Genomic DNA, 23,960 nt, shown 5'->3' on the forward strand with positions numbered 1-23,960 from the left:
TCCGACAGCCCTGCCAGTGACAGACTGGGTCTTGGTGCTACACTCGGATTTTTAAACATCTTCATGCCATTCTGGGATGACCAGAATATGGTTACAGGCCGCTCTAAGCGATGGTTCCCCCTCTACGTTGGCAGCCTGCCATCTGTTGCTTCTTTCTCTTCTTCTATTCTTAAGAAATCTTCAAAGCTTGCCTCAACATGGAGTGTCTCCTACATTCACTGGCATCTTTCACTTGGACAATAAGGGTTTTCTATTGGCCCTCCAGCCACCTTCTTCGGCGGGAACTCACCGGCGTCGAGCGGAGCGCGCGGATTTGTGAATAACGGTAAGGAATTAACGGCCCAGAAAAAGTTTCAACTTTCGGCTTCAGGATTAAAATGGTGATTTACTGTGTAAATACAGCGTGTCTCTGTATAATATTAACAGAGCCGGGGGGGGATGGTCAGTTACACTGTGAGGCGACACGGTGGGGGCTCAGTGGTTGGTGCTGCGCTCTCACAGCGTCAGGGAGGCCCCGGCTTCAATTGGTGGCCTTGGGCTCAGTGTCTGTGTGGAGTCTGTACATTGTCCCCGTGTCTGCGGGGGGAGCCTTTCCTCACACTCTCCAAACATCAGCAGCATAGGGACACTGGGCAGGATCAGTTACTGCTCAGGGTCAGGGGGAGGGTAAACACTGGGATAGGATCTGTCTGGATGGACTGAATGGCCTCCTCCTGCCCTGCAGGAACTGGATATTTCATAGAAAGATCTGTTATTACAATCTAGTCCTTGTTTGTGTAAACACTGTGCTGCACCATCTCAGTGACTACAATCAAGCACTTGTATGAATAAACACAGCACCAGATTTTTCCCCATTATTTCAGTCTGGGCCCTGCTCCGGTTTCTTCCCGCAGTCCAAAGATGTGTGGGTTAGGTTCACTGACCATGTTAAAGATCGCCCCTTGGTGTCCTGGGATGTGTGGGTTGGAGGGATTGGTGGGTAAATGTGTAGGGATGGGGGGGTGGGGCCTGGGTGGGATTGCAGTCGGTGCAGACTCGATGGGCCGAATGGCCTCTTTCTGTGCTGTAGGGTTTCGATGATTCACCTGCTACTTCTAATTTGATATGCGTGCAATTTTTGGCCATGGATTAGTTGGGCATGGAAATATTGTTTTGAGGATCTACAGTGCAGGATCAGGGACTGGAGGGTGCTCTGACATCAAGTTCCAAGCCTAGAAGGAAAATCCAGTCCCTGGACTCCAAGAGTTAAACTATGGGAGGAATTGTTTTCCCTGGAATGTAGAAGGTTTGGGGGTGATTTGATCAAAGGTTGAGTGCTGTCAATCTCCATGGCAAAAAGCACAGGCAGGTCAGAAAAGTGGAGTGGATCAAATAAAACCTAACAGAGCAAAAAGCAATGTGGTTAGGGGAGTGGCTGATTTTACCAATCATTTAGCTTCACCCTTACATTGTGCCATTTCATCAGGCACTTTGCATTCCTGCAGCTGCCTTCAGACCTGGCCTCCTTTTCCCTCCCTGCTTGAGCAGCCAGCAATAGTCATTAAGGAGTTACACCAGTTGCTCTTTCACAAGCTTAACATTTTTGTGAGGTTTCTTGTTCCAAGCAAGTTGGCTGCCCCACTAACAACTTCTTCAGTTTGTTGGTGTCTGCACAGCTGGTATCCATGGAAACAGAATTCCTCCACTTTACTTGGGCGAGTGCCTGGCCAAACTAAATACAACTAAAACTTTGCTGCAGCATTTAAAGTCAAAATCATCTTAAGATTTTCTTTAAATTTCTCACTGCTCGTCAAATTTGAAACTACAGTCACCAGTACAATTGCCCTTTCACAAGGGAAATACCTCATGACATTGCTAACTGGTCTCAATTTCCGAATTAGGAGCTATACAACAAATGGCACATGGTTTGCATTAATGAGCTTGGTGTTTGAAAATCCCAGGATACAGCACGCTGCTATTTTTTTTATTGCCGTTTATTCTTTTCTTGCTATTTTTATATTTTACATAAGGCCTACAGGGCAAAAGAATGTTTTTTTCTGATTATAGATTTGATTACACTTTGGAAGGGGCTGTGTAATGATAATAGATTAATCGGCCTGAGTGTTCCTCAGAATTACTGACCATTTTTGGGACTGCGCAGAGTAGCACAAATGCTTTGCTTAATCCCAAAACACTGAATATGCTTGATGCTCAGTGCTCCTCACCCCCAATCAAACCTACTCTTTCTCTACTGAAGAGTCTCATGTTGAACTGACAAGTGTATAGTGGTGATGCCAGTGGACTGATAATTTAGCGGATAGGGTGAATGTTTCAGGGACATGAGTTGAAATCTCACAATGGCCTTTGAGAAAAGTTATTATTCAACTGGTTAGTAAAAATAGAATGGAAAGAAGGATGAGAATGATGATGATGAGGAGGAGGAGAAGGAAGATGAGGAGGAGGAGTAAGGATTATGATAAGGAGGAGGAGCAGGATAACAAGGAGATTGAGGATGAGGAGGAGGAGGAAGATGAGGTGGAGGAGGAGGATGAGGAGGAGAAGGAGGAGGAAGATGATGAGGAGGATGATGAGGATGAGAAGGATGATGATGATGAGCAGGAAGAGATGATATGATGAGGAGGAGGAAGATAGGAGGAGGAAAATAAGGAGGAGGAGTAAGGATCATGATGATGAGGAGGAGGAAGTTGAGGAGGAGGAGGAGGATGATGATGATGAGGAGGTGGATGATGAGGATGAGGAAGATGAGGAGGAGGAAGAGTATGGATTACGATGAGGATGAGGGAGATGATCAGGATGAGGAGGATGAGGATGAGAATGAGGAGGAAGAGGACAACGATGAGGAGGAGGAGGATGCGGGTGCTGAGGAGGAGGTGGAGGATGCTGAATAGGAGGAGGAGGATGTTGAGGAGGAGGAGGAGGAGGATGCTATGGAGGAGGAGGATGCAGAGGAGGACGAGGAGAATACTGAGGAGGAGGAGGAGGAAGCTGTGGAGGAGGAGGAAGTGGGTGCCGAGGAGGAGGAGGATGCTGAGGAAGAAGGAGGAGGATGCTGAGGAGGAGGAGGAGAGGAGGTGGAGGAGGAGGAGGAGGCAGAGAAGGAGGAGGAGGCGGAGCAGGAAGAGGCTGTGGAGGGGAGGCTGTGGAGGAGGAGGACGCTGCATAGAAAGAGGCGGAAGTGGAGGAGGAGGCTACTGAAACGAGGATGAGATGGAGGAAGACGGGGAGGAGGCTGCAGAGGAGATGGAGGCTGCGGAAGAGGAGGAGGAGGCTGTGGTGGAGGAGCAGGAGTCTGCAGAGGCTGTGTAGAAGGAGGAGGATAAGGCCGAGGAGGACGAGGCTATGGAGAAGGAGGAGGAGATTGCGGAGGCTATGGAGGAGGAGGAGGCTGCCGTAGAGATGGTGGAGAAGGAGGAGGAGGAGAAGGAGGCTGCAGAGACTGTGGAGGCTGTGGAGGTGGAGGAGGCTGCAGGGGAGGAGGCCGTTGTGGAGGCTGCAGAGGAGGAGGAGGAGGTGTAGGCTGCAGAGGAGGAGGAGGAGGTTGCAGAGGCTGCAGAAGAGGATGAGGCTGCAGAGGAGGAGCGGAGAAGGAGGAGGAGGAGGTGGAGGAGACTGCGGAGGCTGCACAGGTAGTGGAGGAGGAGAAGGAGGAGGGGACGGCTGCAGAGGCAGAGGAGAAGGTGGAGGCAGCTGTGGAGCAGGAGGAGGCTGCAGAGGAGGGGGAGGAGGATAAGCCTGTAGTGGAGGAGGAGGAGGAGGAGGAGGCTGTGGAGGAGGAGGAGGCTGCGGAGGAGGGGGAGGAGGATAAGCTTGTAGTGGGGGAGGAGGAGGAGGAGGAGGCTGTGGAGGAGGAGGAGGCTGCGGAGGAGGGGGAGGAGGATAAGCTTGTAGTGGAGGAGGAGGAGGAGGAGGAGGCTGTGGAGGAGGAGGAGGCTGCGGAGGAGGGGGAGGAGGATAAGCTTGTAGTGGAGGAGGAAGAGCTGCGGAGAAGGAGGAGAAGGATGATGAGGGTGATGATGATAAGTCCTGATGGAGAGATAGGGAGTGTGTGAGCAGTGGGAATGGATGTGAGTACAAGCCTACAATGGCTGGCAGTTGTTCTCTGGAGACACAAAAGCCCTTCCCCAGTTGGCTTCCAATGGTCCCTCATAATTTTTTTGGGATAGTTCAAGACTCAGAAATATTGAGCATCACAAACTCCAATTGGTTGAATGAAATGTAAGAATTGTCTGAAAGGGGACTGGGCCTTCATTTCAATGTTAGGATCATTTTGGTAAGAAGTCTTATAACACCAGGTTAAAGTCCAACAGTTTATTTGGTTGCAAAAGCCACTAGCTTTCAGAGTGCTGCTCCTTCATCAGGTAAATGGGAGTTCTGTTCACAAACAGGGTATATAAAGACACAAGCTCAATTTACAAAATAATAGTTGGAATGCGAGTCTTTACAGGTAATCAAGTCTTAAAGGTACAGACAATGTGAGTGGAGAGAGGGTTAAGCACAGGTTAAAGAGATGTCTTCAGGCAGGACAGTTAGTGAGATTTTGCAAGTCCACACAAGTCATGGGGGTTATAGATAGTGTGACATGAACCCAAGATCCTGGTTGAAGCTGTCCTCATGTGTGCGGAACTTGGCTATCAGTTTCTGCTCAGCGACGCTGCATTGTCATGTATCGTGAAGGCTGCCTTGGAGAATGTTTACCCGAAGATCAGAGGCCGAATGCCCATGACCGCTGAAGTGTTCACCAACAGGAACAGTCTTGCCTGGTGATTGTCGAGCGGTGTTCATTCATCTGTTGTGTAGCATCTGCATAGTCTCCCCAATGTACCGTGCTTCAGGACATCCTTTCCTGCAGCGTATCAGGTAGACAACGTTGCAAGAGTATGTGCCGTGTACCTGGCGGATGGTGTTATCATGTGAGATGATAGCATCCGTGTCAATGATCCGGCTTGTCTTGCAGAGGTTGCTGTGGTAGGGTTGTGTGGTGTCGTGGTCACTGTTCTCCTGAAGGCTGGGTAGTTTGCTGTGGACAATGGTCTGTTTAGATCGTGCAGTTAAGAATCATAGAAACCCGACAGTACAGAAAGAGGTCATTCGGCACATCGAGTCTCCACCCAGGCCCTGTCCCGATATCCTTACATATTTATCCACTAATCCCTCAAACCTATGCAATTCAGGACTCTAATGGGCAATTTTAACATGGCCAATCAACTTAACCCGCACATCTTTGGACTGTGGAAGGAAACCAGAGCACCCGGAGGAAACCCACACAGACATGAAGAAAATGTGCAAACTCCACACAGACAGTGACCCAAGCTGGGATTTGAACCCAGGTCCCTGGAGCTGTGAAGCAGCAGTGCTAACCACTGTGCTACCGTACCACTCTACATCACACATCACATCCCTATATTACCTGTAAAGACTCACATTCCAACCATTATTTTGTAAATTGAGTTTGTGTCATTATATGCCCTGTTTGAAGGCAAGAAGTGGGGGTGTGGGGTTGGCCTTGGCGAGATGTTCATCTTCATTAATGACATGTTGAAAGCTCCGGAGCAGATGTTGTAGCTTCTCCGCTTCGGGGAAGTACTGGACGATGAAGGGTACTCTGTCTGCCGTGTCCCGTGTTTGTCTTCTGAGGAGGTTGGTGTGGTTTTTCGCTGTGGTGTGTTGGGACTGTCAATCGATGAGTCCAGCACCATATCCTGTTCTTATGACGGCATCTTTCAGCATCTGGAGGTGTCTGTTGCGATCCTCCTCATCTGAGCAGGATCTTGTGTAACAGGAGGAGGAAACCAGAGCACTTGGAGAAATCTCACGCAGACACAAGGGAGAATGCCTTGCTATGATCAACACACTGAAATTACACCTTCTTGTTTCTGTAATCATTTTGTGGCAAACTTGCTGCCATGAGGCTTCATCTTCAAAATCCTGTAGGTACTTAATGCAGACAAGTGTGAGGTATTGCACTTTGGAAGGACAAACCGAGGTAGAACATATGTGGTAAATGGTAGGACACTGAAGAGATCAGTAGAACAGAGGGATCTGGGAATACAGATACATAATTCCCTAAAAGTGGTGTCACAGGTAGATAGGGTCGTAAAGAGTGCTTTTTGGAACATTGGCCTTTATAAATCAAAGTGCTGAGTATAAGAGTTGGAATATTATGGTGAGGTTGTATAAGACATTGGTGAGGCCAATTTAGAGTATTGTGTGCAGTTTTGGTCACCTAATTACAGGAAGGATATTAATAAAGTTGAAAGAGTGCGGGGAAGGTTTACAAGGATGTTGCCGGGACTTGAGAAACTGAGTTACAGAGAAAGGTTAAATAAGTTAGGACTTTATTCCCTGGAGCGTAGAAGAATGAGGGGAGATTTGATAGATGTGTATAAAATTATGATGGGTATAGATAGAGTGAAAGCAAGCAGGCTTTTTCCACTGAGGCTAGGGGAGAAAAAAACTAGAGGACATGGGTTAAGGGTGAAAAGTTGAAAGGGAATATTAGTGGGGCGGTTTCTTCTCACAGAGAGTGGTGGGAGTGTGGAATGAGTTGCCAGATGAAGCGATGAATGCGGGCTCACTTTTACACACATTTAAGAAAAACTTGGACAGGTACATGGATGAGAGGGGTGTGGAGGGATATGGTCCAGGTGCAGGTCAGTGGGACTAGGCAGAAAATGGTTCGGCACAGCCAAGAAGGGCCAAAAGGCCTGTTTCTGTGCTGTAGTGTTCTATGATTCTATCGTGTGTGTGTGATGTAGACAGAGGACTGTGTACACAGGATCTGCTCAGATGAGAAGGATCGCAACAGACACCTCCAGGGTACAGGGGTTCAAATCCCATTATGGTGGAATTTAAATGCAATTAATAGTTCTGGAATATAGCACTTGTGAGCATAAAAACCCATTTGATTCATTTATGTCCTTTAGGGAAGGAAATCTTCCATCCTTACCTAGACTAGCCTATGTGACTCCAGACCCATAACAATATGGTTGACTCTTAACTGCCTTCTGAAATGGCTGAGTGACACATTCAGTTCAAAGGTAATTGCTGGCACACCCCAGACCCCTAAAGAACAATTTAAAAGAAAAGAACAGGCAAGTTCTTCTTAGTGTCCGGGACAATAATACTCCCTCAGTAAAACACATTTACAACAGCATAAAACTGATTACACTTCTAACTCTCTCCAGTTCTAAAGATTCATATAGACTCAATATATTAACAATTTCTCTCTTCACAGATGCTTCCAGACCTGCTAAGCTTTTCCAGCATTTCCTGCCTTACCAGAGTGTTAACAAACAAAATATGATACAATCCACGTAATAAGATAGACCAGTTGAAGAAAGCTTGGTTAAGGAGGTGGATCTTGAGGAGTGTCTTAAAGGAGGAAACAGAAGTAGGGAGACAGAGAGGTGCAGGGAACTTATTCCAGAATTTAGGGCCTAGGAACATGAAGGCATGCTCACCAATGGTGGAGCAACTAAAATTGGGGAAGATCACAGAGATCTGAGTGGATTGTGAGGCTAGAGAAGACAGATAAATGTAATGTTTATTTATTAGTCACAAGTAGGCTCACATTAACACTGCAATGAAGTTACTGTGAAAACCTCCTAGTTGTTTTCAGTCCGGCACCTGAATGGATACACTAAGGGAGAATTTAGCATGGCCAGTGCACAAAACCAGCATGTCTTTTGGACTGTGGGAGGAAACCGGAACACCAATGGAGAGAGACGGGGACAATGTGCAGACTCCGCACAGATAGTGACCCAAGACAGGAATCAAACTTGGATCCTGTGGTTAGCGGCTGTGCTAACCACTGTGCCACCATGCCACCCATAATATGAAGGAATTTGAAAACAAAGATGAGAATTTAAAATTAAGGTGTTTCCAAACTTGGAGCCAACGTGAGTTAGTGAGCACAAGCGTGATGTGTGAACAGGGCTTGATGTGAAATTGGTTGGGGGCAGCAGCATCTGTTTATGTATTGTGGAAGCAAGTCTAGAGAAAGCAAAGGCCTCGATAAGGGTTTCAGCAACAGTTAATCTGAAGCAATGATGAAGTTCAGATGTGGAAAAAACTGTCTTGATAATAGGCCAGATACATGGACAGAGTTCTTTGCAGGGGTACTTCACTAGGATGTCCTGGGTCATGAACAGCCCTTATAAATGTAAATCCTTCTATGTTTACATCAAGATCAAGGCTCGGTTATTTTGGTATTCTTTGCGCAGCGTTGCATTTTATTTATTTAGATCTGTAAAGTCTAAACAGGACTGAACAATATCTAATCTCAGAATGATCGGTCGTTTTATAAATAGAACTGAAATAGTTTCTGGGAAAAACAAAAATCTCCATTGCTATGGAGCTCTGTTTAAAGCAAAACATTTTTCAATTTTTTTCAAGTTCTTATGGAATTTAAGCACTTTCAAAAATCTTGGCAATCGACACTGTAAAGGAAAGCTTGCACTTGAATTACATTTATGGAATGTTATTATCTTGAAGTTATCTCCATTTTGTGTGAAAGTTCAAGGTATTTTAAATATATGTGGTCTCAGAAGACTGATGCACCACCAGCAAGTAATTTTTCCTGAATTCATTTCATTTTTTCCTCCAGAATTTCTTTCAGGTGGCTGCACCAGTGAGTGAGCCAAAGACCACCAGAGAGTTTGGATACAGTGTGCCAATTCTCTGCTCAGTTCACAGTAGAATTTTTCACTGCAGTCTGCTTTCAAAACTTGTGGACTAAAGACAAGGGCTGTATGCTCCCTATGAATGCCTGGTTAAATCCTGCATTTGTATAGCATCTTTCACAAGCTCAGTGCGTTTGTATAGCCACTGATATATTTTTGATACGTAGTCACTGCTGTAATATAAAAACAGTAAGAAGTCTCACAACACCAGGTTAAAGTCCAACAGGTTATTTGGTAGCACGAGCTTTCGGAGCACTGCCCCTTCATCAGGTGAGTGTAGGATTTGTTTCACAAACAAGGCATCTATAGACACAAACTCAATTACAAGATAATGGTCCAACCAATGGTCATCAATGGGATCTTCCTGTCTTATCAAAGTCAATGGCTATTTGCCTTGTTTGCTGTCCACACTATCTGGGAACCCGCCGTGGGGGGATCATCTTCAACAGGACTGAATGATCCCGCTGATGGAAAGCGAAGGAAAATGTTGCTATATGTTATCACAGGTTCCATTAGCAGCATTGGAGAGATGTCGATCGAAGGATAAATATTGAATGTAATCTGGGGAAGAACTCTCTCTCTTCTTCGGATAATGGCCACATGATCTTTTATTTCCACCTGAGAGAGCAGCTGGGGACTTGGTTTCATACTTCATACAAAAGAGAGGAGAGACGGGGTGGAGGGGGAGGGGAGAAGGTGGGGAGGAGATGTGGGAGGGGATGAGGGAGGGAAGGGGCAGTGGATGGGGAACAGGGACAGAGGGGAGGGAAGGGGGAAGGAAAGAAAGGGAGGAAGGGAGGGGAGGAGGGAAGGGAGGGGGGATGGAGGGAGAGGAGGGCAGATGAAGAATGAAAGAATTTGTAGTCTTGGAAATAAACCTGTCTTAAGGTGGAAACTGGTGTCAATTCTTTCCTCAATATACAGTTCATAGAATTAACATTGGAGATTAATCTCCAGCCTCTTTTTTTGTTACTTCAGTTTCTCTTTCCTTCTGTTTATCTGATGTGACATTCTTAATTGGATTTTCTTCAGTTCATGTGTTGTGGTAATCATTCCCCAATCCTTCAAGAAAAGCAAAATACTGCAGATGCCGGAAATCTGAAACGAAAACAGAAAAAAGAGTTAATGTTTCAGAGTTAATTTTCTATAGAAGTAACAGTTGGATCTGAAATATTGGGGGCAATTCTCCCATTTCGACCTGCAAATTTTCTAGTGGGTCTGGTTGGGAGAATCGCGTGTTGGCCATTTTGTGGCATTCGCATATGGATAGGATGTATGAGCACTTAGAGCATTGTGATCTGGTTAGGGATATGCAGCATGGCTTTGTAAAGGGGAAGTCTTGCCTTACGAATCTGGTAGAATTTTTTGAGGAGGTGACAAAAACGGTCGACGAAGGACGAGCCGTTGATGTCGTCTATATGGATTTCAGTAAGGCGTTTCACAAAGTCCCTCATGGTAGGTTGGTTGAAAAGATTAAGGCTCATGGGATACAAGGCCAGGTATCTAGATGGGTGGAGAACTGGCTTGCTAAGAGGAGACAGAAAGTAGTAGTGGAAGGGTCCTTTTCTAGCTGGAGGTCTGTCACTAGTGGTGTGCACACAGTAAAAAGTCTGACAACACCAGGTTTTAGTCCAACCAATTTGTTTGATAATACTCACAAGCTTTCGAGGGGACTGCCTCTTCGTCAGGTGAATGGCATATATGAAGAGGCAGTCCCCTCGAAAGCTTGTATTATCAAACAAATCGGTTGGACTAAAACCTGGTGTTGTCAGACTTTTTACTGTGTTTACGCCAGTCCAACGCCGGCATTCCCACATCATGACTAGTGGTGTGCCGCAGGGCTCAGTACTGGGACCTCTTCCTTTTGTAGTATATATAAATGACTTGGAAGAGGGAGTAAGTGGTGTGAACAGCAAATTTGCAGATGACACTACGATGGCTGGATTGGCGGGCAGTGAGGAGCAATGTCTGGCATTACAACGATATAGATAGGCTGGTATATTGGGCACATATATGGCAAATGGAGTTTAATCCCGATAAATGTGAGGTGATGCATTTTGGCTGGAATAATGTAGGGGGGAGTTATATGATAAAGGGTAAACCTATAAGGAGTATAGAAACGCAGCGGGACCTGGGGGTGCAAGTGCACAAGTCTTTGAAGGTGGCAGTACAAGTGGAGAAGGTTGTGAAGAAAGCTTATGGTATGTTAGCCTTTATAGGAAGGGGTATAGAGTATAAGAGCTGGAGTCTAATGTTGCAGTTGTATAGAACGTTGGTTAGGCTGCATTTGGAGTACAGCGTCCAGTTCTGGTTGCCTTACTACCGGAAGGACGTGGAGACTCTGGAGAGAGTGCAGAGGAGGTTTACAGGATGTTGCCTGGTATGGAAGGACTGGGTTATGAGGAAAGATTGAGCAAATTGGGGCTGTTTTCCCTTGAAAGATGGCGACTGAGGGGGGGATCTAATAAAGATATGCAAGATTATGACAGGTATAGATAGAGTAAACAGTGGTAAGCTATTTCCTATGTTAGAGACACACAGTACGAAGGGCCACAGGCTTCGGGTGAGGGGGGAGAGGTATAACACGGATATTAGAGGGAGGTTTTTCACACAGAGGGTAGTGGGGGTATGGAACTCTCTGCCAAGCAAGGTGGTGGTGGCAGGCACGCTAGAGTTGTTTAAGAGTAACTTAGACAGGCACATGAGTGGGTTGGAGATGGGTGGATATCGGAGATTGTTTTAAATAAGGTTCATTAGCATTGGGATTAGATTGTGAGGAAGGGTGTCGAAGTTTGCAGGGTGACTTGGACAGGTTGCAGAGCTGGGCTGCGAGGTGGCGGATGGAGTTTAATGCGGAGAAGTGTGAGGTAATCCATTTCGGTAGGAATAACAGATGTGTTGAGTATAGGGCTAACGGGAGGACTTTGAATAGAGTGGAGGAGCAGAGGGATCTAGGTGTATGTGTACATAGATCCCTGAAAGTTGGGAATCAAGTAGATAAGGTTGTTAAGAAGGCGTACGGTGTCTTGGCGTTTATTGGTAGGGGGATTGAATTTAGGAGTCGCAGCGTCATGTTGCAACTGTACACAACTCTGGTGCGGCCGCACTTGGAGTACTGTGTGCAGTTCTGGTCCCCACATTACAGGAAGGATGTGGAGGCTTTGGAGAGGGTGCAGAGGAGGTTTACCAGGATGTTGCCTGGTATGCAGGGGAGGTCCTATGAGGAGAGACTGAGGGATTTGGGGTTGTTTTCACTGGAAAGAAGGCGGCTAAGAGGGGATCTTATAGAAACATATAAGATGATTAGAGGTTTAGATAGGGTGGATGGTGATAGCCTGTTTCCTCGGATGGAGAAATCTAGCATGAGGGGGCATGGCTTTAAGTTAAGGGGGGGTAGTTATAGGACGGATGTCAGGGGCAGGTTCTTTACCCAGAGGGTGGTGAGGGACTGGAATGCCCTGCCTGCTGCAGTTGTAAATGCGCCTAGTTTGGGGGCGTTTAAGAGATTGGTGGATAGGTTTATGGACAAAAAGGGATTGGTTTAGATTAGTGGGTCAATGTTTTTTTTTAAAAATAAGACTGGTCGGCGCAACATTGTGGGCCGAAGGGCCTGTTCCGCGCTGTAATGTTCTATGGATGTCCCTGGTGATGTATAAGATTGTGGAATGATACTAATGTTTTTCTCTTTTAATTTACAGGTTTTAAGTCGGTCCACCTTGTTGTCCAACGAGGGGCATACACGCAATGGGTCATACTAGGGCTGTTCTTGGATGGTCGAGAATAGCCTAGTACTTCATGTCGTTAGTGGGCGCTTAAACTGGACCAGATGCTGGGAAACACGACAGCTCAGTGACTATCACGGTTTGCTGTGCAGACACATGGATTTGGGCCAGTGTCTGTAGGAGTTTGCGCATTCTCCCCGTGCTTGCGTGGGTTTCCTCCCACACCCCAAAGATGTGCTATTAGGCTGATTGGAGGTAATAAATTGTCCCTAAATTAGTTTCCCTCAATGTGTAATGCCATAAGCATAGACAAGGGTCATGGGTGGAGGGGGGACTGGAAATGATAAAATGGCGGCGCGGGCTCGTTGGGCTGAAGGGCCTGTTTGCCGGGCTGTTTTTGTTCTTTTGTTCCTGACACTTGCGCATCTCCCAGAGACAGGAAATAGGCACACTTGGGACTGCACTGGAAACCGGCAGTAAGAGAGGTAAGTGATTTTTAATCTGTTTTAAATATATTTAAAATATAGTTTACATGTCATTACTGGGCCCGACACGGAACTTACTGGGCCTGACACCATTCCCACCCTGTACTTCATTGTGGTGAGATTTACAGTAGCTTCCCAATTCGGGGAACTAGCGGGAGATCCTGCTGGAGTGAAGGGGGGACAATCAGGGCCCCCGAGTGGGTCAGGCGGCGGGGGATTTGTGCCCCCTGGACATGGGCACCCTGGAAGTGCCAGCCTGTGCCCCCAGCACTGCCTAAAGGGTAAAGTGCCCATGCCAAGCATAGGGCAGTGCTAAGGAGGCAGGGCCTATAGTGGGAGGGGCCTAGGAGATGATTGGTGCGGATGGGGGGATCCCTCTGCTGCTTTGCATGGGGATTGGTCTGGAATGGAGAGAGACCAGCAATTGGGGGGGCTGCCTCTGGGCCGGGGGGGGGGTGGGGGGTTAGTCTGCTGGGGGGGTGGTTTAAGTTGGGGGGAGTGGTCTGAGGTGGTGGGCGGAGGTGAGAGGATTGCTACTGCTGGGGGGTGTGGGAGTGGGCTGGACATCGGGGCACTCCAGGACCGGGGGGAGGATGTCGGGGCTGACCAGGAAATTGTCGTGGAGGCTGCGATCATGCTGTGAGGAGGTGGTGGGGGGGAGGTGGGCTGGAGGGGCAGCACTGTGGTGGAGCCGGGCTGGCCAGCAAACGGCGAGACTGACAGTTCGGGGCCACTGAACATATGCAGAGTTCCAGAGCTGTCAGCCTCCAGAGCGAACGGGCTCCGCCTCCCCAGGTTTTTAATGATATTCACGATTGTAACTTCTGCTTTGTGCAGAGTGCAGAGATTCGGGTCTGAACTTGCACTGAAAAAACAGTCGTGATCTAGAAAAATTTTCTCACCAATTCAGCATTTTTGGGAGGATCACACCCTTTAACTCTCCTGCTGAGTTTATCTGGCATTTTCTGCTTTTTTATCCCAATCCTTGTTAAGGAAATGTTGAGATACTTATTTTTTAATTCTGTTCCAAGATAATTTGTAGAGGATGCCACACCATTTCTTTTTCTCTCCTTGTAACACGTAACACAAGCTACAATGGAGGCAAAAGGACCAAGACCATGGCACTGTTTATTGATTATTGTGGGACCATTGGGTCACCCACATGTGCGCATACATACATACACACAAGCTATTGTCCAAAGCAAAATGTGAACCATTAAATGGCTTTATTCTGTTTTCTTCTTAAGCAGTCCCTCAGGATTGAGGAGGATTTGCTTTCACTCTGGTTCAATGAGTTCTGAGATGTCTATTTAGTTGTGTGTGTGAGCTGCAGACACACCCATATGCAGTTGCAGTGTTTCAGGGGTTAGTTAGATTGGTTGTTTGAAGGTGTGTGCACTCTCCCTGATCAGAGAATTATAGGGCGGAATTTTCCCACACCCCTCTCCCCTGCCATAGAAATTGGAGGAGGTTGGGGAGGACCTGACCTTGGGGAATTTTCTGATTTTGGGGTGAGCGAAGCCAAAAAGTCCCATCCATAGAACCCTCACAGTGCAGAAGGGAGCTATTCAGCCCATTGTTTCTGCACGGTTTCTCTGACAGAGCATCTTACCAAAGTCCACATACCACCCAATCTCCCTAACCCAACACATTAACCTTACTAATTCCCATAATCTACATATCTTGGGATACTAAGAGGCAACTTGGCATGACCAATCTACCATACCTGCACATCTTTAACTGTGGGAGGAAACCCACGCAGACATGGGGAGAAAGTGCAAACTCCACACATGTGGAGTACCTCAACTTCACATCTGTACCTTCCTGCCAAAGTCTTTTGATGTATTTTGTGCCTTACCCATTTTGGTTGGTCACAAGCCAGGCTCTCCATATGAGTTAGCAGTGATGTTTGATCTTTTCAGTGATGCTTTGACATTAAGGGGCGATTTAGCATGGCCAATCAACCTAACGAGCACATCTTTGGTGATCCTACACTAATCAGTGATGGACTCAAGCTAACCATTGAAAAATTCATACTAACCAGTGGTAAACCCACATTTACCATTAATATCCTCTACAACACTACATCTTCATAACATTCAAAGGTATGGGACAAGTGTTGAAAAATGGGATTAGCACAACTTTAGTCATTGGTAGTTGGTGCAGATTTGATGGGTTGAAGGGCCTTCACTGTGCTATATGACTCTATGACTGGTTTGTGATCCACCCATTGACTTATTCTAGATAGCCTTGACGTGTGCTCCTCTCCCATTCTCTCCTTCAAGCACTTCAGCAACTGTAACTTTGCCTAAAGTTTGCTGGAATTGCTGTTCATGTTAGTGGGTTTTCCGGAGATTTAAGTAAAAGTAGCTCCAAGGAAACAGATGGATTGGGTCTTCTGAGCAGTGGTAATGATTGGCAAATTCCCCTGACACAATGCTGCTTCTCATTTCATTCAAAGCCTTCCAAGCCCAGCTTCTAGTGTAGCATCCTTCAGGGAATTCCGTTGGAGCAGTGTAGAGTTAGGGAAAGACAGTTCACATCCTTTCATTTTTAATTTTATTTCTTTCTTTATTAATTTGTAGGACATGGGCCAGCATTTATTGTCCATCCCTAGCTGCCCTTGGAGGGCAGTTGAGAGTCAACTACATTGCTGTGGCTCTGGAATCACATGTAGGCCAGACCAGAGAAGAACGTCAGATTTCCTTCCCTCAAGGACATTAGTGAGTCAGATGGGTTTTTCCGACAAGCAATAATGGTTTTATGATCATCAGTAATTACCCAGTGTTACCTAGAGGTGGCATTGTGGCACATTGGTTAGCACTGCTGCCTCAGCGCCAGGGACCCAGGTTCAATTCCAACTTCAGATGACTATCAGATGAGATGTTTGTACATTCTCCCTGTCTGTATGGGTTTACTCTGGGTGCTCCAGTTTCTTCCCACAGTTCAAAGATATGTGCGTTAGGTTGATTGGCCATGCTAGATTGCCCCTTAGTGTCCCAAGATGTGTAGTTTAGGGGGACAAGCAGGGTAAATACAGGGTTACAGGGATAGGGGCTGGATGGGGTTGTTGTCAGTGCAGGCTCAATGTGCTGAATGGCCTCCTTCTGCACAGTAGGGATTCTATGATTTTAGTAGATTCTTAATTCCAGATTCTTTTTTATTGAATTCAAATTCCACTATCTGCCATGGTGGGATTCAAATTTGGGATGCCTAGAACATTAGTTGGGTTTCTGGGTTAATAGTCTAGTGCTAATAGCACTAGACCATCGCCTCCCCTTGATATAGTAATTGGGGGTTGTCGGATGGTTGGGGAGTCGTCAGGTGAACTGGTGGTAGTCAGATTGGGTAGGGAATGTAGTGGAGTTGGGGTGGTCGAGCGGTTGGTGGTGGTTGGAGGGTCACAGGAGGTGATTGTTGGGGTCGTCAATGCTATAATTACCCAGGTATTAGCTTAGGTTTTAAGGTGCATAACAATTCCTGGTTAACTATTCAGCCAAGTACAGTGGAACTTCCGACTCTTAACTCAGGGTTGGAGATATTCATGGAGAGTCCCAGGGAGCAGGAAAATTGACCATTGCAAATGAAACATCCAACAATCTGGAGACCGGAATATTTAGCCCATTATTGACAAACCAGGCTGACAAAGCACTATCAGAGGCACCACCTTTAGGATGAGATGTTAAACTTGTTTTTTAAAGTTTACTTATTAGTAGGCTTACTTTAGCATTGCAATGAAGTTACTGTGAAAATCCCCTTGTTGTCACACTCTGGTGCCTGTTCAGGTACAGTGAGGAAGAGTTTAGCATGGTTCAGGTTGTTGTTTTAGGTTGATGTAAAAGCACTATTGTATTAATCAACAACAACTTATATTTATATTGCGCACTTCATATAATAAACCATTCCATGTTTCACAGAATTCGAAAAACAATTACACCAAATCACTTACAAAGATATTAGATCAGATAAGCAAAGGTTTGACAAAGAGGTAGGATATAAGGAGTGTATGAAAAGAGGAGCTTGAAACAACTGAAAGCAAAACCAGCAGTAATGGCGCAATTAAAATCAAGACTTCACACAAGGCCAGAATTGTTGGAGAGTAGATGCCTTGGAGAGTTGTGAGGCTGGAACATATTGCACAGGAAGGGAGGGTCGATGCATTGAGAGATTTGAAACAAGGATGAGGATTTTAAAATCAAGTTGTTGCTTGATCATGAGCCAGTGGAGGTCAGCGAGCACAACTGGTGAGAAGGGAATGGGACTTTTGTGAGTTCGTGCACAGGCAGCTGAGTTTTGGATGAGCTCAAGTTTTCCTGAGGGTAGAATGTGACAGATCAGCCAGGAGTGTATTGGAGTAGAGGTGTCTATCATTTATAGATTGTATCTATAATAGAGAATAGAGATTGCAATCGAGGCTAGCGGTATTAAAGACACAAAGGAGATTTTCACCAATTAGTCAGCTGAGGTGAGGTGAAGTCAGACAATGCAAGACTTCTTGAGAAAGTGAGAGGGCATGGGATCCAAGGGGCTTTGGCCTTGTGGATCCAGAACTGGCTTGCCTGCAGAAGTGGTTGTGGATGGGTCTTCTTCTGCATGGAGGTCAGTCACCAGTGGAGTGCCCCAGGGATCTGTTCTAGGACCCTTGCTGTTTGTCATTTTCATAAATGACCTGGATGAGGAAGTGGAGGGATGGGTTAGTAAGTTCGGCGACGACACGAAGGTTGGTGGTGTTGTGGATAGTCTGGAGGGATGTCAGAAGTTGCAGCATGACATAGATAGGATGCAAGACAGGACGGAGAAGTGGCAGATGGACTTCAACGCGGATAAACGTGTAGTGGTCCATTTTGGCAGGTCCAATGGGATGAAGGAGTACAATATCAAGGGGAGGACTCTTAGCAGTGTTGAGGAGCAGAAGGACCTTGGGGTTTGGGTCCATAGGACTCTTAAATCAGTCTCGCAGGTGGACGATGTGGTCAAGAAGGTGTATGGTGTGCTAGCCTTCATTAATCGAGGAGCTGAGTTTAGGAGTCGGGAGGTAATGCTGCAACTTTATAAGACCCTTGTCAGACCCCACTTGGAGTACTGTGCGCAGTTCTGGTCGCCTCACTACAAGAAGGATGTGGAAGCTATTGAGAGGGTGTAGAGGAGATTTACAAGGATGTTGCCTGAATTGGGAGGCATGCCTTATGAAGATAGGTTGAGGGAGCTAAGTATCGTCTCTCTGGAGAGACGAAGATTGAGAGGAGACCTAATAGAGGTTTATAAAATGTTGAGAGGGATAGGGTGGATTCTCGGAGGCTATTTCTCAGGGCTGAAATGGTCACTACGAGAGAACACAGGTTTAAGGTGCTGGGGAGCAGGTACAGAGGAAATGTCAGGTATAAGTTTTTCACTCAGAGGGTGGTGAATGAGTGGAATCGGCTGCCGTTGGTGGCAGTAGAGGCGAACTCGCTGGGGTCTTTTAAGAGACTTCTGGATGAGTACATGGGATTTAATGGGATTGAGAGTTATAGATAGTTCTATGGCCTGGTAGGTATGGATATGATCGACACAACTTGTGGGCCGAAGGGCCTGTTTGTGCTGTAGTGTTCTATGTTCTATGTTGATGTTACAGGGATGAAAATAGACGCGCTTAGTGATGACTTCAGTACAAACTCATCTCAGGATCAAATGTGATGCAAAGATTGCAACCAAACTGCCTTATTCCCAGACTGTTCCCAGGGAGTGGGACAGAGTTGGTAAGTAGGGAATGTAGTTTGAAGTCAAGAGAGTTTGAGGAAATTTCAGCTTATCCAGTACTGGATGTTGGATAAGCAGTCGAAACCTTACAGAGAGTGCAGAGTGGAGAATGTGGGGGTGAAATACAGCTGAGTGTCATCAGTATCCATGTGAAAACTAACGCTGTGCGTTCAGATTATGTAACTGAGGGGCAGCAGGTAGAAATGAATGGCTGCAGATTGATCCTTGGGGGACACCAAAGATAACAGTGCAGGAGCAGAAAATGGCATCATTGCAGATGATTCTCGGACTATGATTAAATAGATAAGAATGGAAGCAGGTGAGAGCAGTCACACCCAGCTAGATGCCATTGGAGAGGTGTCGGGGGAGGACAGTGTGGTCACTTTGTCCAAGGAGGATGGTGTGGTCAGTGCATCTGAGGAAGACAGTGTAGTCACTGTGTTGGAGGATGGTGTGGTCACTGTCAGAAGAGGATGGTGTGGTCACTGTGTCGGAGGAGGAAGGTGTGGTCGGTGTCCGGGGAGGACAGTGTGGTCACTGTGTCTGAGGAGGACAGTGTGGTCACTGTGTGGGGGGGAGGATGGTGTGATCACTGTGTCCAAGGAGGACGGCGCAATCACTGTGTCCGAGGAGGATGGTGTGGTCACTATGTCCAAAGAGGATGGAGTGGTCACCGTGTCCAAGGACAATGGAGCGATCACTGTGTCCGAGGATGATAGGGTGGTCACTCTGTCTGAGGAGGATGGCATGGTCACTGTGGGAGCAGAGCAGTGTGGTCACCGTATGGGAGGAGGATGTTGTGGCCACTGTACCTGAGGAGGATGGTGTGGTCACTTTGTCCGAGGAGGATGGCTCGTTTGCTGTGACCAAGGAGGATGGAGTAGTCACTGTGTCCAAGGAGGATGGAATGGTCACTACGTCCAAGGAGGATAGTGCGGTCACTGTGTTTGAGAAGGATGGCGTGGCCACTGTGTTGGAGGAGCACGGTATGGTCACCGTGTCCGAGGAGGAAGGTGTGGTCAGTGTCTGGGGAGGACAGTGTGGTCACTGTGTGGGAGGAGGACAGTGTGATTACTGAGTGTGTGTCGGAGGATGGTGTGGTCACTGTGTTGGAAGAGGATGGTGCGGTCACAATGTTGGAGGAGGATGGTGTGGTCACTGTATTGGAGGAGCACAATGTGGTCACTGTGTCCGGGGAGGAAGGTATGGTCACTGTGTCTAAGGAGGATGATATGGCCACTGTGTGGGGGGAGGACGGTGTGATCATTGTGTCCAAGGAGGACCGTGCTGTCACTGTGTCAGAGGAGGATGGAGTTGTCATTGTGTTCAAGAAGGATGGTATGGTCCTGGGTCCGAGGAAGACAGTATGGTCAGTGTGTTTAGGGAGGATGATGTGGTCACTGTGTGAAGGAGGACAGTGTGGTCACTGTGGGAGGAGGATGGTGTGCTCACTGTGTCCAAGGAGGTTGGCGTAGTCACTGTATCCGAGGAGGACTGCATGGTCACTGTATCTGAGGAGGACTGCATGGTCACTGTGTCCGAGGAGGATGGTGTGGTCACTGTGTCAAAGGCGGAGGAGGGAAAATTGACCTTTTCACAGTCAAGAGGATTTCATTTGTGACTGCCATGTGTTCTGGTTCCACGGCAAGAGTGGAAACCTATTTGGAGAGATTTAAACATGATGTTGTGGGAAAGGTGCAAGTGGGTTTAGAGAGGGGACAACACCTGAAGGAGATGAAAGGGATGTTGGAGATGAAGCTGTACTTTGCAAGGATTGTGGGGTCAAGGATTGGCTTTTTTGAGGAGAAGGTAATGATGACAGATTTAAAGGAGAGAGGGATAACACCTGAAGATAGAAATATTTCCAATAACAGCTGACATGGGGCCAGGAGAGGAAATTGGATGGCCAGTTTCATTCGAATAGGGTCGAGCAGATTGGCCTCACAGGCAAGATGTAGGGAAAAATGACGGCAGATAGATGAGAAAGGTGCAAATTCAATGCTATGACAGAGGGACCGTTGGAGGAAGATGGTTCTGGAGAGCTAGACAAAGGAAGAGAAGGAGCAGTTGGGATGGTTTTGATCATCGTGAGAGAAATTCATGAACTCCTCATAACTGTTGGAGGTGAGGGTGGAGGGGAGAGTGGGCTTAAGAGGGCTTGCTTGGAGAAGCCAGGGTTACTTTTGCATTCCAGAATGATTTAAACAAGAGCAGTGTTTGCCTCTGAATGGCCTGGCCATTTGAATGTCACAAATAATCAGATCAAACTAAAATTAACCTGGAATTTCTCTGCTGTTTGTGAGAGCTTGCTATACACAAATTATCTGCCATGTTTATCAATGAAACAATACTTACTTTCAGAAGTAACTCAGAGACTGAAGCACGTGGGCAGCCTGAGGATGTGAAAAGTCAAAACTAAATGCAAGTCCTTTCATCTCCATTCATCTATGTTTGTGTGTGTGTATAGCTCCATTCAAGTTTGTGGGTGTGTGTGTTTGGGGGGGGGGGTGGAGGTGGAGCTCTGTTCATGTATATGTGAGGGGGTGGAGCACCTTTCATAATATATTGGGGGGGTGGCTTAGAGCGCCATTCATGTATGTGTGCATGCATGGTTTGGGGGGGTGGGGGGGTGGGGGTGGGAGGGGTTGGGGTGCCGTTCATGTATGTGGGTGAGGGTTTGAGGTGGGGTTATCTTCATGGAGTTCTACTTGACAAGCAAAATAAAGTATATTTATTAGTCACAAGTAAGGCTTGCATTAACACTGCAATGAAGATCCCCCAGTCGCCATAGTCTGGCACCCTTTTCAGGTCAATGTGTCTAATTGGTACATCTTTTAAAATGTGGGAGGAAACTGGAGCACCTGGAGAAAAACCACGCAGACAAGGGGAGAACTTGCAAACTCCACTCGGACAGTGACCCAAGCCGGGAATCGAACCCAGGTCTCTGGCACTGTGAAGCTACTGTGCTACCCATATCTCTCAAACCTCACTCATTTCAATCTAAAAATGGAGCACAATTTTGTGTTATTCACTGCTACCCTTCCATGTTTATCTTGTGCATTGTTTATCAGACATTAATTATATATAAATTAACTGTCATCACTGCCTGCATAAGTGAAAGTCATTTAAAAACAGTGGTAGCTACGAAGGGCTGTCACACATTTGTGACCAGTTCCTTAGTCCCAGTGTCGAAATTGATAAATCCCATGACTTCCCCAATGTAATCTGGTTGCCCATGCAGTTATTTTCGATAACTGGCCCTACACCTGCTCAGGTGTTGAAGTATATGTAAAGATAGTCACAGCATCCGCAAGTAAAGGCATTCAGCACCATCATGTGGTACTTTGAAATAATGCACCTAAATATAATTTTCCTAGATTCACTGGAGGTTATTATTTACATTGATATCAAAGTGAAAGCAATGTCAAGCTATTACTCATATTGAAAGAATGCAAACCCGACAAGGCAACTGCCCACCCTGCCAGTTGAACACCATTAATTGACCACCTAAAGACCTCAATTGGCAGCAGTTTGGGAACGCTGTGCATGATCCTTCCTGCCCAAGACTTAGGTTAGAGGCTGGAAGGCGTAGGATTCCTACTCCACACCCTCCAACTTGAAGAAATTCCTCTCCTGCCACTGAGCATGCCTCATAGACAGGTATTTAACTTCATTGTTGGGAAGAAAGAAGATTGCAATTTCTAAAGATGCACCATAGAAAACAATCTTTCTGGTTGTATCACAGGTTGGTACGGCTCCTGCTCTGCCCAAGACTGCAAGAAACTACAAAGGGTCGTGAATGAAGCCCAGTCTTTCACTCAAACCAGCCTCCCATCAGCGACTCCGTCTCCAGTTCCCACTGCCTCAGAAAAGCAGCCAGCGTAATCAAGGACCCCACACACCCCGGACATACTCTCTTCCATCTTCTTCCGTCTGAGATCACATATTAACCGACTCAAGAACAGTTTCTTTCCTGCTGCCTGGACTTATCTTGCATTAAGTTGATCTTTCTCTAAACCCTAGCTATGACTGTCACACTATATTCTGCACTCTCTCCTTTCCTTCCCTTTCTTTTCCCTGTATACTGATACATGTGACAATAATAAATCAAATTAAAATCAAAATTGACAATGGTGAAGTTTAATACCCATCTATCAGGCATGTTCGGTTACGGGAGAGGAATTTAATCAAGTTAGGAGGTGTAGGGCAGGAATCCCACACCTTCCCACTTCTAAACTGATTAAGTCTAGGGCAGGTAGCCTCATGCATAGCTTTCCCAAACTGCTGCCAATTGAGGTCCTTAAGTGGATAATTCACGGTGTTCAACTGGCAGGGCAGGCAGTCACCTTATCGGGTTTGCTTGCTGGTTCCCAGAATAGAGTTACCAACTTGTGATGAAATGTACTCCGGGCAGTTTCATCACATGACTCGCCTCCACATTCCAGGCATTAGTCAGCCAACACATTCTTCCTTGTTACATACTACCTTCTTACTCCAATCGGAAAATAAAAAGATTCTATCAAAAAGACCACTGTTCGCTGTCAACCAAATAGTCTTTTGCAATATTTTTGCAACTGGTAGAGATAAATGAGCAATAGAGGTTTTACAGCATGCAAACAAGCTCTTCAGCCCAACTTGTCCATGCCGCCTTTTTTTTAACAACTAAGTTAGTCCCAGTTGCCCGCGTTTGGCCCATATCCTTCTATACCCATCTTACTCATATAATTGACTAAATGCTTTTCAAAAAAAAAAGTCGTATCCACCTTTACTACTATCTCTGGGAATTTGTTCCAGATACTCAATACCCTCTGTATGAAAAAATTGCCCCTCTGGACCCTTTTGTATCTCTCCCATCTCACCTTAAACCTATGCCCTCTAGTTTTAGACTCCCCTACTTTTGGGAAAAGTTGTTGACAATCTAGCTGACCTATGCCCCTCATTATTTTATAGACCTCAATAAGATCAACCCTAAGCCTCCTACGCTCCAGGGGAAAAAGTCCCAGTCTGTCCAGCCTCTCCTTATAACTCAAGTCATCAAGTCCTGTAGCATTCTAGTAAATCTTTCCTGCACTCCTTCTTGTTGAACACTGTCCTTTCTATTGTTCATGGCAATATTGCTATTATAGCTGAAATTATTAATTTAATATTACAGTTATTAGTGACATTGCTCATAGTAATCTTACTGTTATTAATCAATATTAACATTGTTACTGATATTGCACATGGTAATACTACTGTTATTACTGATATTGCGAACATAGTATTACCATCATTATTGATAGTGCTCATGGTAATGTTAACACTATTACTGATATTGCTAATGTATTACTACT

At 46.2% G+C, this 23,960-nt stretch overlaps 1 long non-coding RNA gene across 1 annotated transcript in view; it reads right to left on the bottom strand.

Moving 5' to 3' along the window:
• Positions 1–9,499: 9,499 nt before the first annotated feature.
• Positions 9,500–23,960, bottom strand: part of LOC145341393 (uncharacterized) — a 30,026-nt gene continuing 15,565 nt past the window's right edge. The window contains exon 3 of the long non-coding RNA XR_013886366.1: positions 9,500–9,779. This is a non-coding gene — a long non-coding RNA (uncharacterized LOC145341393). The remainder of the gene's footprint in view (positions 9,780–23,960) is intronic.

This window comes from Carcharhinus amblyrhynchos, chromosome 3 (assembly GCF_965287045.1).
Source record: "Carcharhinus amblyrhynchos chromosome 3, sCarAmb.v2.hapA, whole genome shotgun sequence".
Taxonomy (NCBI): Eukaryota; Metazoa; Chordata; class Chondrichthyes; order Carcharhiniformes; family Carcharhinidae; genus Carcharhinus; species Carcharhinus amblyrhynchos.